The 13,158-nt window shown below is 62.7% G+C and overlaps 3 pseudogenes; all 3 read right to left on the bottom strand.

Annotated features, from left to right (window-relative positions):
• Positions 1–2,310: 2,310 nt before the first annotated feature.
• Positions 2,311–2,429, bottom strand: LOC142868022 (uncharacterized; annotated as a pseudogene).
• Positions 2,430–6,287: 3,858 nt separating this feature from the next.
• On the bottom strand, positions 6,288–6,406 carry LOC142868032 (uncharacterized; annotated as a pseudogene).
• Positions 6,407–10,267: 3,861 nt separating this feature from the next.
• On the bottom strand, positions 10,268–10,386 carry LOC142868011 (uncharacterized; annotated as a pseudogene).
• Positions 10,387–13,158: the final 2,772 nt, after the last annotated feature.

Below are 13,158 nucleotides of genomic sequence, written 5' to 3'. Positions count from 1 at the left end.
ATGCAACCTCCCAGCTCTGGGTCCCTGCAGGAAGTGTTGGCAAGCACAGGGCCAGTCCTCCAAAGGCCCAGGTGCAGGGAGCCCAGGCCAAGCAGCCTGTGGAAGAAGCCACATGCTGTGCCACCCCGGGGAACACGACTGCAGGCCACGGCCCTTCCCACCTCCTCCTCCTCCTCCTCCTCCTCCTCCTCCTCCCACCCCGCCCCCGCCCCCGCCCCCACATGGCACAGGGCCCAGAGACACCTCAGACACTTGCTACCCAAAGTGCAAAGGGCATCAGTTGCTCCTCCAAAGCCCCCGCCCAGCAGACCGCGTTGTCCAGCCAGCCCCCGGGCCTCCCTGGGGTGCCCAGCACAAAAGTGCAGACACCCACCGGACCCTCAATCTCAGTTTTCGGATGTTTTTGCCACTCTAAGGACCCGCAGGCCAGCTGGGCCTTCTGGCAGGACAGAGAGCCCCGGAATCCGACGTGGAGAGCTGAGTGTACGTCCCCATGAGGAGGCGGTCCCCACCTCCGCGGCTATCCCCTTGCGGGGAGCGGCAGCCGCGGGGCCTCAGAGAAGACACCAGGCTGGGCCCCCACGGCACAGCGGGAGCACGTCCCCCGCAGGCCACTTAGCGACGGCGGCCAGCCGGCGGACGGTTGGGTTGCGCGAGACGCTGCGGCCGCCCTGCTACCGGGTTCCTGGGAGGGCGTCCTGGAACCAGCGTCCACACCAAGCCCTTGGAAGGCCCAGGCGACAGAGGAGCCCCGTCAGGCAGGGGCCGAGGACGGTGACGGCCCGGGCGGGGAGGAGCGTGTCAGGCAGGGGCAGAGGACGGTGACAGGTGACAGGCCGGGCGGGAAGGAGTCAGTCAGGCAGGGGCCGTGGAGGAGACGGGCTGGGTAAGGGTTAGGGTTAGAGTCAGGGCACAAGTCACAATCGCAAAGACCTGGAAGCCACCCGAGTGCCCATCGACCCACGAGTGGGTAAATAAAATGTGGCGCGTGGACACCACGGAGTGCTATTCGGCTATGAGGAGCAGCGGTGAGAGGGCACCTCTCCTGGTTCTCCTGGCCAGAGCTGGAACCCGTTCCAGTAAGCCAAGTATCCCAAGAATGGACACACGAGCACCACGTGCTCGCGCTCACCAGCAAATGGGTACGAACCGATGGACACCTAAGTGGACACAGAGGAATCACCTTCTTCGGGTGGGTGTCGGGCGGGTGGGGGGAGGGGATGGGCATACACATCCATTAGGAATGGGGTGGGTGCGCACCGACTGGGGGATGGGCGCACTTGAAGCTCTGACCCGAGGGGGGAGGCTGGGAGAGGGCAACGCACCGCACCCGACCTTAACATTGGTGCCCCCACAATATGCTGGAACAACATGAGAGGTAAATGAATAAGAACACGGGGGGGAGGGGGGCACGGGCAACACATGTCACCTTAATACTTGGACTCCCATCATCTGCTTGAAAAGAGAGAGAAAAGAAAATGCAATAATAGAGATAAGAGACACTTTTTAAAAATAATGAATCCGGCCGGGCGCTGTGGCTCACGCCTGTAATCCTAGCTCTTGGGAGGCCGAGGCGGGCGGATTGCTCAAGGTCAGGAGTTCAAAACCAGCCTGAGCAAGAGCGAGACCCCGTCCCTACTATAAATAGAAAGAAATTAATTGGCCAACTGATATATATATAAAAAATTAGCGGGGCATGGTGGCGCATGCCTGCAGTCCCAGCTACCCGGGAGGCTGAGGCAGAAGGATCACTCGAGCCCAGGAGTTTGAAGTTGCTGTGAGCTAGGCTGACGCCACGGCACTCACTCTAGCCTGGGCAACAAACCCAGACTCTGTCTCAAAAAAAAAAAAAAAAATGAATCCGAAGAGAAAAGTAAAAGGAGGCCTGTGGAGCAGGTCTGGGTGTGACTCCGGATCCCCCAACATCAGGTGCCACCACCAAAGATCCCTACGTGTAGCCCATAGAACCCCAAAAGCAACGGGACGAGTTCTGGTCACATACTCCCTCAAAATGACATCCTGGCCTTCTTCTGGAACTCCCTCCCCTCTCAGACTCTCAAGGTTTCCTCCGGCGTGTCCGTTCCCACAGAGCAGACCTTTGGTCTGAGACCTGACAGTCCAGAAGCCACGCATGCTGCCGCGTGGCGGCGGTGTCACGGCTCGGGACAAGAGGAGGCCCCACGGTGCGGGCTGGGGCGCCAGGCACCGCGGCGGGCGCTGAGGGTGGGGGTCACCCCCACCCCGGGCCGCCCCCGCGCTCCCAGAAACGCGACAGAACCAGAGGCAAAAAAAAAAAAAAAAAAAAGAAGAAGCCTACGGCACCCGGTATTCCCGGGCGGTCTCCCATCCAAGTTCTAACCAGGCCCGACCCTGCTTAGCTTCCGAGACCAGACGGGATCGGGCGCGTTCGGGGTGGTGTGGCCGTGGACGGCGGAGGGCGCCCCTGCCCCGCTCAAGAAGCCGAGCCTCTCTGCGCTTCCCCGCCGCCTCCTCCCGCCCCAGGCCCCGCGCCGGGCCGGGCCTGTTGAGTTCGCCGGCCGGGTCCGGCGGGCTCCGAGGGACGGGGGTGACAGGCGGGGCGGGCAGGGAGCGGCGGGCCGAGGTTGGGGGCTGTCTCTCTATACACACACACTCACACTCACTCACTCACTCACACTCACACAAGATGCGCCTCCACGGCTGGACCCACCAAGGTGGAGACCTTCCAGCCCCCCTCCTCTCCTCGCCTGGCCTCCTTCACCTCCCCGCCCCCACCCCCAGCGCGCCGCGGCCGCTGACTGCGCACGGGGTGGGCGGGGCGCTCGCCCTTTGACCCCAGCCAGGGGCCGCCCTCCCCCACAACCCCTTTCAGCTGCGCCGCCCACCCTGTGGCCCTGCGGCCGCCTATTCCCCCGGGCCAGGGCTGGGGCACAGCGCACGGGGGAGGGGAGCCAGTGTATGGGGCGTCTCTCTCTCTCTCTCTCTCTCTCTCTCTCTCTCTCTCTCTTTCTCGGGATGTGTCCCATGGGTGGGGTGGGGTGGCGTGGTTTGTGGGGCGCTGAAGAAATCAGTCCCCTCCATCTCCTCCCTCTGGAAAACACCCAAGCCCTTGGAGAACTGCCCGCACCGCTACCGTGGGGGCCGGGACCCTCCTCTGTGTCCTCCTGTGGCCCAGTCCAAGGGGCCTGGGCCTGGCCGGGGCTGCATTGGACCCCAACCACCCTGGCGTGTGGACTCGCTAAAAATCGGCGATTAGATATTGGATTCCAGCGTCATTGAGGTCATTTCACTAATGAGTGCACCGCAAAGAGTTTCCTAATCCATCTGTGAGGGTGGCAACCGAAAGAGAATTTGAAAGCTGACAGAATAGGCGAGGAAAGGCATAGGAGATTTCCACACCCAGTAAGGAAGCCTTTCCCGAAGTGGAAGAAAGAAACGAGCAAACAGAGACACCGGTAGCCCGCCCGGATGAGAGTCTGCCCCTGAGAGAAAGTACCCTGACCAGGTTCACCCGCGGGTGGGTGGGTGGCGAGCTAGCGGCATTCAGAAGAGCGAGGCCCGCAGTCTGTGCAGAAGACACCTGCACTCGGGTGTGTGTGGCGGCACAATTCACAAGCAGCTCCAGATGTTAATCCAAGGAGAAGCCAGGGAGTTCCCAACGCCCCAGGTGTCCTCAGCCCACGACTGGCTGCTGTGGGAATGCGAAGCCCGGCTCCTTGTCTCAGAGCGGGGCAACCAGGAGGTGTGATGTCCACCCAGGGGTTCCCAGGAGGATCAGGCTGAAGCTGGGACTTGGCCTGAAAGTGTCCCCTCGCATGGCCACCCCCTTCCCCTTCCTGCTCCTCTACTCCTGGTGCCCCTCCATCCAGGGGCCAGACCTTAAAGAGTCACCCGCAAGAGAATCCTGGTCCCAAAGGAGCCTTCTGGGGGACCCGTGCTGAGAGAGGTTGTGGGCATGGCCCGCTGGGGCTCTGCCCGACCCAGGGCTGAGAGATGCAACCTCCCAGCTCTGGGTCCCTGCAGGAAGTGTTGGCAAGCACAGGGCCAGTCCTCCAAAGGCCCAGGTGCAGGGAGCCCAGGCCAAGCAGCCTGTGGAAGAAGCCACATGCTGTGCCACCCCGGGGAACACGACTGCAGGCCACGGCCCTTCCCACCTCCTCCTCCTCCTCCTCCTCCTCCTCCTCCTCCTCCCACCCCGCCCCCGCCCCCGCCCCCACATGGCACAGGGCCCAGAGACACCTCAGACACTTGCTACCCAAAGTGCAAAGGGCATCAGTTGCTCCTCCAAAGCCCCCGCCCAGCAGACCGCGTTGTCCAGCCAGCCCCCGGGCCTCCCTGGGGTGCCCAGCACAAAAGTGCAGACACCCACCGGACCCTCAATCTCAGTTTTCGGATGTTTTTGCCACTCTAAGGACCCGCAGGCCAGCTGGGCCTTCTGGCAGGACAGAGAGCCCCGGAATCCGACGTGGAGAGCTGAGTGTACGTCCCCATGAGGAGGCGGTCCCCACCTCCGCGGCTATCCCCTTGCGGGGAGCGGCAGCCGCGGGGCCTCAGAGAAGACACCAGGCTGGGCCCCCACGGCACAGCGGGAGCACGTCCCCCGCAGGCCACTTAGCGACGGCGGCCAGCCGGCGGACGGTTGGGTTGCGCGAGACGCTGCGGCCGCCCTGCTACCGGGTTCCTGGGAGGGCGTCCTGGAACCAGCGTCCACACCAAGCCCTTGGAAGGCCCAGGCGACAGAGGAGCCCCGTCAGGCAGGGGCCGAGGACGGTGACGGCCCGGGCGGGGAGGAGCGTGTCAGGCAGGGGCAGAGGACGGTGACAGGTGACAGGCCGGGCGGGAAGGAGTCAGTCAGGCAGGGGCCGTGGAGGAGACGGGCTGGGTAAGGGTTAGGGTTAGAGTCAGGGCACAAGTCACAATCGCAAAGACCTGGAAGCCACCCGAGTGCCCATCGACCCACGAGTGGGTAAATAAAATGTGGCGCGTGGACACCACGGAGTGCTATTCGGCTATGAGGAGCAGCGGTGAGAGGGCACCTCTCCTGGTTCTCCTGGCCAGAGCTGGAACCCGTTCCAGTAAGCCAAGTATCCCAAGAATGGACACACGAGCACCACGTGCTCGCGCTCACCAGCAAATGGGTACGAACCGATGGACACCTAAGTGGACACAGAGGAATCACCTTCTTCGGGTGGGTGTCGGGCGGGTGGGGGGGAGGGGATGGGCATACACATCCATTAGGAATGGGGTGGGTGCGCACCGACTGGGGGATGGGCGCACTTGAAGCTCTGACCCGAGGGGGGAGGCTGGGAGAGGGCAACGCACCGCACCCGACCTTAACATTGGTGCCCCCACAATATGCTGGAACAACATGAGAGGTAAATGAATAAGAACACGGGGGGGAGGGGGGCACGGGCAACACATGTCACCTTAATACTTGGACTCCCATCATCTGCTTGAAAAGAGAGAGAAAAGAAAATGCAATAATAGAGATAAGAGACACTTTTTAAAAATAATGAATCCGGCCGGGCGCTGTGGCTCACGCCTGTAATCCTAGCTCTTGGGAGGCCGAGGCGGGCGGATTGCTCAAGGTCAGGAGTTCAAAACCAGCCTGAGCAAGAGCGAGACCCCGTCTCTACTATAAATAGAAAGAAATTAATTGGCCAACTGATATATATATAAAAAATTAGCGGGGCATGGTGGCGCATGCCTGCAGTCCCAGCTACCCGGGAGGCTGAGGCAGAAGGATCACTCGAGCCCAGGAGTTTGAAGTTGCTGTGAGCTAGGCTGACGCCACGGCACTCACTCTAGCCTGGGCAACAAACCCAGACTCTGTCTCAAAAAAAAAAAAAAAAAATGAATCCGAAGAGAAAAGTAAAAGGAGGCCTGTGGAGCAGGTCTGGGTGTGACTCCGGATCCCCCAACATCAGGTGCCACCACCAAAGATCCCTACGTGTAGCCCATAGAACCCCAAAAGCAACGGGACGAGTTCTGGTCACATACTCCCTCAAAATGACATCCTGGCCTTCTTCTGGAACTCCCTCCCCTCTCAGACTCTCAAGGTTTCCTCCGGCGTGTCCGTTCCCACAGAGCAGACCTTTGGTCTGAGACCTGACAGTCCAGAAGCCACGCATGCTGCCGCGTGGCGGCGGTGTCACGGCTCGGGACAAGAGGAGGCCCCACGGTGCGGGCTGGGGCGCCAGGCACCGCGGCGGGCGCTGAGGGTGGGGGTCACCCCCACCCCGGGCCGCCCCCGCGCTCCCAGAAACGCGACAGAACCAGAGGCAAAAAAAAAAAAAAAAAAAAGAAGAAGCCTAGGGCACCCGGTATTCCCGGGCGGTCTCCCATCCAAGTTCTAACCAGGCCCGACCCTGCTTAGCTTCCGAGACCAGACGGGATCGGGCGCGTTCGGGGTGGTGTGGCCGTGGACGGTGGAGGGCGCCCCTGCCCCGCTCAAGAAGCCGAGCCTCTCTGCGCTTCCCCGCCGCCTCCTCCCGCCCCAGGCCCCGCGCCGGGCCGGGCCTGTTGAGTTCGCCGGCCGGGTCCGGCGGGCTCCGAGGGACGGGGGTGACAGGCGGGGCGGGCAGGGAGCGGCGGGCCGAGGTTGGGGGCTGTCTCTCTATACACACACACTCACACTCACTCACTCACTCACACTCACACAAGATGCGCCTCCACGGCTGGACCCACCAAGGTGGAGACCTTCCAGCCCCCCTCCTCTCCTCGCCTGGCCTCCTTCACCTCCCCGCCCCCACCCCCAGCGCGCCGCGGCCGCTGACTGCGCACGGGGTGGGCGGGGCGCTCGCCCTTTGACCCCAGCCAGGGGCCGCCCTCCCCCACAACCCCTTTCAGCTGCTCCGCCCACCCTGTGGCCCTGCGGCCGCCTATTCCCCCGGGCCAGGGCTGGGGCACAGCACACGGGGGAGGGGAGCCAGTGTATGGGGCGTCTCTCTCTCTCTCTCTCTCTCTCTCTCTCTCTCTCTCTCTCTCCCCCCCCCCCGGATGTGTCCCATGGGTGGGGTGGGGTGGCGTGGTTTGTGGGGCGCTGAAGAAATCAGTCCCCTCCATCTCCTCCCTCTGGAAAACACCCAAGCCCTTGGAGAACTGCCCGCACCGCTACCGTGGGGGCCGGGACCCTCCTCTGTGTCCTCCTGTGGCCCAGTCCAAGGGGCCTGGGCCTGGCCGGGGCTGCATTGGACCCCAACCACCCTGGCGTGTGGACTCGCTAAAAATCGGCGATTAGATATTGGATTCCAGCGTCATTGAGGTCATTTCACTAATGAGTGCACCGCAAAGAGTTTCCTAATCCATCTGTGAGGGTGGCAACCGAAAGAGAATTTGAAAGCTGACAGAATAGGCGAGGAAAGGCATAGGAGATTTCCACACCCAGTAAGGAAGCCTTTCCCGAAGTGGAAGAAAGAAACGAGCAAACAGAGACACCGGTAGCCCGCCCGGATGAGAGTCTGCCCCTGAGAGAAAGTACCCTGACCAGGTTCACCCGCGGGTGGGTGGGTGGCGAGCTAGCGGCATTCAGAAGAGCGAGGCCCGCAGTCTGTGCAGAAGACACCTGCACTCGGGTGTGTGTGGCGGCACAATTCACAAGCAGCTCCAGATGTTAATCCAAGGAGAAGCCAGGGAGTTCCCAACGCCCCAGGTGTCCTCAGCCCACGACTGGCTGCTGTGGGAATGCGAAGCCCGGCTCCTTGTCTCAGAGCGGGGCAACCAGGAGGTGTGATGTCCACCCAGGGGTTCCCAGGAGGATCAGGCTGAAGCTGGGACTTGGCCTGAAAGTGTCCCCTCGCATGGCCACCCCCTTCCCCTTCCTGCTCCTCTACTCCTGGTGCCCCTCCATCCAGGGGCCAGACCTTAAAGAGTCACCCGCAAGAGAATCCTGGTCCCAAAGGAGCCTTCTGGGGGACCCGTGCTGAGAGAGGTTGTGGGCATGGCCCGCTGGGGCTCTGCCCGACCCAGGGCTGAGAGATGCAACCTCCCAGCTCTGGGTCCCTGCAGGAAGTGTTGGCAAGCACAGGGCCAGTCCTCCAAAGGCCCAGGTGCAGGGAGCCCAGGCCAAGCAGCCTGTGGAAGAAGCCACATGCTGTGCCACCCCGGGGAACACGACTGCAGGCCACGGCCCTTCCCACCTCCTCCTCCTCCTCCTCCTCCTCCTCCTCCTCCCACCCCGCCCCCGCCCCCGCCCCCACATGGCACAGGGCCCAGAGACACCTCAGACACTTGCTACCCAAAGTGCAAAGGGCATCAGTTGCTCCTCCAAAGCCCCCGCCCAGCAGACCGCGTTGTCCAGCCAGCCCCCGGGCCTCCCTGGGGTGCCCAGCACAAAAGTGCAGACACCCACCGGACCCTCAATCTCAGTTTTCGGATGTTTTTGCCACTCTAAGGACCCGCAGGCCAGCTGGGCCTTCTGGCAGGACAGAGAGCCCCGGAATCCGACGTGGAGAGCTGAGTGTACGTCCCCATGAGGAGGCGGTCCCCACCTCCGCGGCTATCCCCTTGCGGGGAGCGGCAGCCGCGGGGCCTCAGAGAAGACACCAGGCTGGGCCCCCACGGCACAGCGGGAGCACGTCCCCCGCAGGCCACTTAGCGACGGCGGCCAGCCGGCGGACGGTTGGGTTGCGCGAGACGCTGCGGCCGCCCTGCTACCGGGTTCCTGGGAGGGCGTCCTGGAACCAGCGTCCACACCAAGCCCTTGGAAGGCCCAGGCGACAGAGGAGCCCCGTCAGGCAGGGGCCGAGGACGGTGACGGCCCGGGCGGGGAGGAGCGTGTCAGGCAGGGGCAGAGGACGGTGACAGGTGACAGGCCGGGCGGGAAGGAGTCAGTCAGGCTGGGGCCGTGGAGGAGACGGGCTGGGTAAGGGTTAGGGTTAGAGTCAGGGCACAAGTCACAATCGCAAAGACCTGGAAGCCACCCGAGTGCCCATCGACCCACGAGTGGGTAAATAAAATGTGGCGCGTGGACACCACGGAGTGCTATTCGGCTATGAGGAGCAGCGGTGAGAGGGCACCTCTCCTGGTTCTCCTGGCCAGAGCTGGAACCCGTTCCAGTAAGCCAAGTATCCCAAGAATGGACACACGAGCACCACGTGCTCGCGCTCACCAGCAAATGGGTACGAACCGATGGACACCTAAGTGGACACAGAGGAATCACCTTCTTCGGGTGGGTGTCGGGCGGGTGGGGGGAGGGGATGGGCATACACATCCATTAGGAATGGGGTGGGTGCGCACCGACTGGGGGATGGGCGCACTTGAAGCTCTGACCCGAGGGGGGAGGCTGGGAGAGGGCAACGCACCGCACCCGACCTTAACATTGGTGCCCCCACAATATGCTGGAACAACATGAGAGGTAAATGAATAAGAACACGGGGCGGAGGGGGGCACGGGCAACACATGTCACCTTAATACTTGGACTCCCATCATCTGCTTGAAAAGAGAGAGAAAAGAAAATGCAATAATAGAGATAAGAGACACTTTTTAAAAATAATGAATCCGGCCGGGCGCTGTGGCTCACGCCTGTAATCCTAGCTCTTGGGAGGCCGAGGCGGGCGGATTGCTCAAGGTCAGGAGTTCAAAACCAGCCTGAGCAAGAGCGAGACCCCGTCTCTACTATAAATAGAAAGAAATTAATTGGCCAACTGATATATATATAAAAAATTAGCGGGGCATGGTGGCGCATGCCTGCAGTCCCAGCTACCCGGGAGGCTGAGGCAGAAGGATCACTCGAGCCCAGGAGTTTGAAGTTGCTGTGAGCTAGGCTGACGCCACGGCACTCACTCTAGCCTGGGCAACAAACCCAGACTCTGTCTCAAAAAAAAAAAAAAAAAATGAATCCGAAGAGAAAAGTAAAAGGAGGCCTGTGGAGCAGGTCTGGGTGTGACTCCGGATCCCCCAACATCAGGTGCCACCACCAAAGATCCCTACGTGTAGCCCATAGAACCCCAAAAGCAACGGGACGAGTTCTGGTCACATACTCCCTCAAAATGACATCCTGGCCTTCTTCTGGAACTCCCTCCCCTCTCAGACTCTCAAGGTTTCCTCCGGCGTGTCCGTTCCCACAGAGCAGACCTTTGGTCTGAGACCTGACAGTCCAGAAGCCACGCATGCTGCCGCGTGGCGGCGGTGTCACGGCTCGGGACAAGAGGAGGCCCCACGGTGCGGGCTGGGGCGCCAGGCACCGCGGCGGGCGCTGAGGGTGGGGGTCACCCCCACCCCGGGCCGCCCCCGCGCTCCCAGAAACGCGACAGAACCAGAGGCAAAAAAAAAAAAAAAAAAAAGAAGAAGCCTACGGCACCCGGTATTCCCGGGCGGTCTCCCATCCAAGTTCTAACCAGGCCCGACCCTGCTTAGCTTCCGAGACCAGACGGGATCGGGCGCGTTCGGGGTGGTGTGGCCGTGGACGGTGGAGGGCGCCCCTGCCCCGCTCAAGAAGCCGAGCCTCTCTGCGCTTCCCCGCCGCCTCCTCCCGCCCCAGGCCCCGCGCCGGGCCGGGCCTGTTGAGTTCGCCGGCCGGGTCCGGCGGGCTCCGAGGGACGGGGGTGACAGGCGGGGCGGGCAGGGAGCGGCGGGCCGAGGTTGGGGGCTGTCTCTCTATACACACACACTCACACTCACTCACTCACTCACACTCACACAAGATGCGCCTCCACGGCTGGACCCACCAAGGTGGAGACCTTCCAGCCCCCCTCCTCTCCTCGCCTGGCCTCCTTCACCTCCCCGCCCCCACCCCCAGCGCGCCGCGGCCGCTGACTGCGCACGGGGTGGGCGGGGCGCTCGCCCTTTGACCCCAGCCAGGGGCCGCCCTCCCCCACAACCCCTTTCAGCTGCGCCGCCCACCCTGTGGCCCTGCGGCCGCCTATTCCCCCGGGCCAGGGCTGGGGCACAGCACACGGGGGAGGGGAGCCAGTGTATGGGGCGTCTCTCTCTCTCTCTCTCTCTCTCTCTCTCTCTCTCTCTCTCTCTCTCCCCCCGGATGTGTCCCATGGGTGGGGTGGGGTGGCGTGGTTTGTGGGGCGCTGAAGAAATCAGTCCCCTCCATCTCCTCCCTCTGGAAAACACCCAAGCCCTTGGAGAACTGCCCGCACCGCTACCGTGGGGGCCGGGACCCTCCTCTGTGTCCTCCTGTGGCCCAGTCCAAGGGGCCTGGGCCTGGCCGGGGCTGCATTGGACCCCAACCACCCTGGCGTGTGGACTCGCTAAAAATCGGCGATTAGATATTGGATTCCAGCGTCATTGAGGTCATTTCACTAATGAGTGCACCGCAAAGAGTTTCCTAATCCATCTGTGAGGGTGGCAACCGAAAGAGAATTTGAAAGCTGACAGAATAGGCGAGGAAAGGCATAGGAGATTTCCACACCCAGTAAGGAAGCCTTTCCCGAAGTGGAAGAAAGAAACGAGCAAACAGAGACACCGGTAGCCCGCCCGGATGAGAGTCTGCCCCTGAGAGAAAGTACCCTGACCAGGTTCACCCGCGGGTGGGTGGGTGGCGAGCTAGCGGCATTCAGAAGAGCGAGGCCCGCAGTCTGTGCAGAAGACACCTGCACTCGGGTGTGTGTGGCGGCACAATTCACAAGCAGCTCCAGATGTTAATCCAAGGAGAAGCCAGGGAGTTCCCAACGCCCCAGGTGTCCTCAGCCCACGACTGGCTGCTGTGGGAATGCGAAGCCCGGCTCCTTGTCTCAGAGCGGGGCAACCAGGAGGTGTGATGTCCACCCAGGGGTTCCCAGGAGGATCAGGCTGAAGCTGGGACTTGGCCTGAAAGTGTCCCCTCGCATGGCCACCCCCTTCCCCTTCCTGCTCCTCTACTCCTGGTGCCCCTCCATCCAGGGGCCAGACCTTAAAGAGTCACCCGCAAGAGAATCCTGGTCCCAAAGGAGCCTTCTGGGGGACCCGTGCTGAGAGAGGTTGTGGGCATGGCCCGCTGGGGCTCTGCCCGACCCAGGGCTGAGAGATGCAACCTCCCAGCTCTGGGTCCCTGCAGGAAGTGTTGGCAAGCACAGGGCCAGTCCTCCAAAGGCCCAGGTGCAGGGAGCCCAGGCCAAGCAGCCTGTGGAAGAAGCCACATGCTGTGCCACCCCGGGGAACACGACTGCAGGCCACGGCCCTTCCCACCTCCTCCTCCTCCTCCTCCTCCTCCTCCCACCCCGCCCCCGCCCCCGCCCCCACATGGCACAGGGCCCAGAGACACCTCAGACACTTGCTACCCAAAGTGCAAAGGGCATCAGTTGCTCCTCCAAAGCCCCCGCCCAGCAGACCGCGTTGTCCAGCCAGCCCCCGGGCCTCCCTGGGGTGCCCAGCACAAAAGTGCAGACACCCACCGGACCCTCAATCTCAGTTTTCGGATGTTTTTGCCACTCTAAGGACCCGCAGGCCAGCTGGGCCTTCTGGCAGGACAGAGAGCCCCGGAATCCGACGTGGAGAGCTGAGTGTACGTCCCCATGAGGAGGCGGTCCCCACCTCCGCGGCTATCCCCTTGCGGGGAGCGGCAGCCGCGGGGCCTCAGAGAAGACACCAGGCTGGGCCCCCACGGCACAGCGGGAGCACGTCCCCCGCAGGCCACTTAGCGACGGCGGCCAGCCGGCGGACGGTTGGGTTGCGCGAGACGCTGCGGCCGCCCTGCTACCGGGTTCCTGGGAGGGCGTCCTGGAACCAGCGTCCACACCAAGCCCTTGGAAGGCCCAGGCGACAGAGGAGCCCCGTCAGGCAGGGGCCGAGGACGGTGACGGCCCGGGCGGGGAGGAGCGTGTCAGGCAGGGGCAGAGGACGGTGACAGGTGACAGGCCGGGCGGGAAGGAGTCAGTCAGGCAGGGGCCGTGGAGGAGACGGGCTGGGTAAGGGTTAGGGTTAGAGTCAGGGCACAAGTCACAATCGCAAAGACCTGGAAGCCACCCGAGTGCCCATCGACCCACGAGTGGGTAAATAAAATGTGGCGCGTGGACACCACGGAGTGCTATTCGGCTATGAGGAGCAGCGGTGAGAGGGCACCTCTCCTGGTTCTCCTGGCCAGAGCTGGAACCCGTTCCAGTAAGCCAAGTATCCCAAGAATGGACACACGAGCACCACGTGCTCGCGCTCACCAGCAAATGGGTACGAACCGATGGACACCTAAGTGGACACAGAGGAATCACCTTCTTCGGGTGGGTGTCGGGCGGGTGGGGGGAGGGGATGGGCATA

The sequence above is a fragment of the Microcebus murinus genome, unplaced genomic scaffold (genome assembly GCF_040939455.1).
Source record: "Microcebus murinus isolate Inina unplaced genomic scaffold, M.murinus_Inina_mat1.0 scaf025_hap2_Mmur4.0, whole genome shotgun sequence".
In the NCBI taxonomy this organism is placed as follows: Eukaryota; Metazoa; Chordata; class Mammalia; order Primates; family Cheirogaleidae; genus Microcebus; species Microcebus murinus.
Note: the sequence above shows the minus strand (reverse complement) of the source record. Positions and strands in the feature narration are given on the sequence as shown.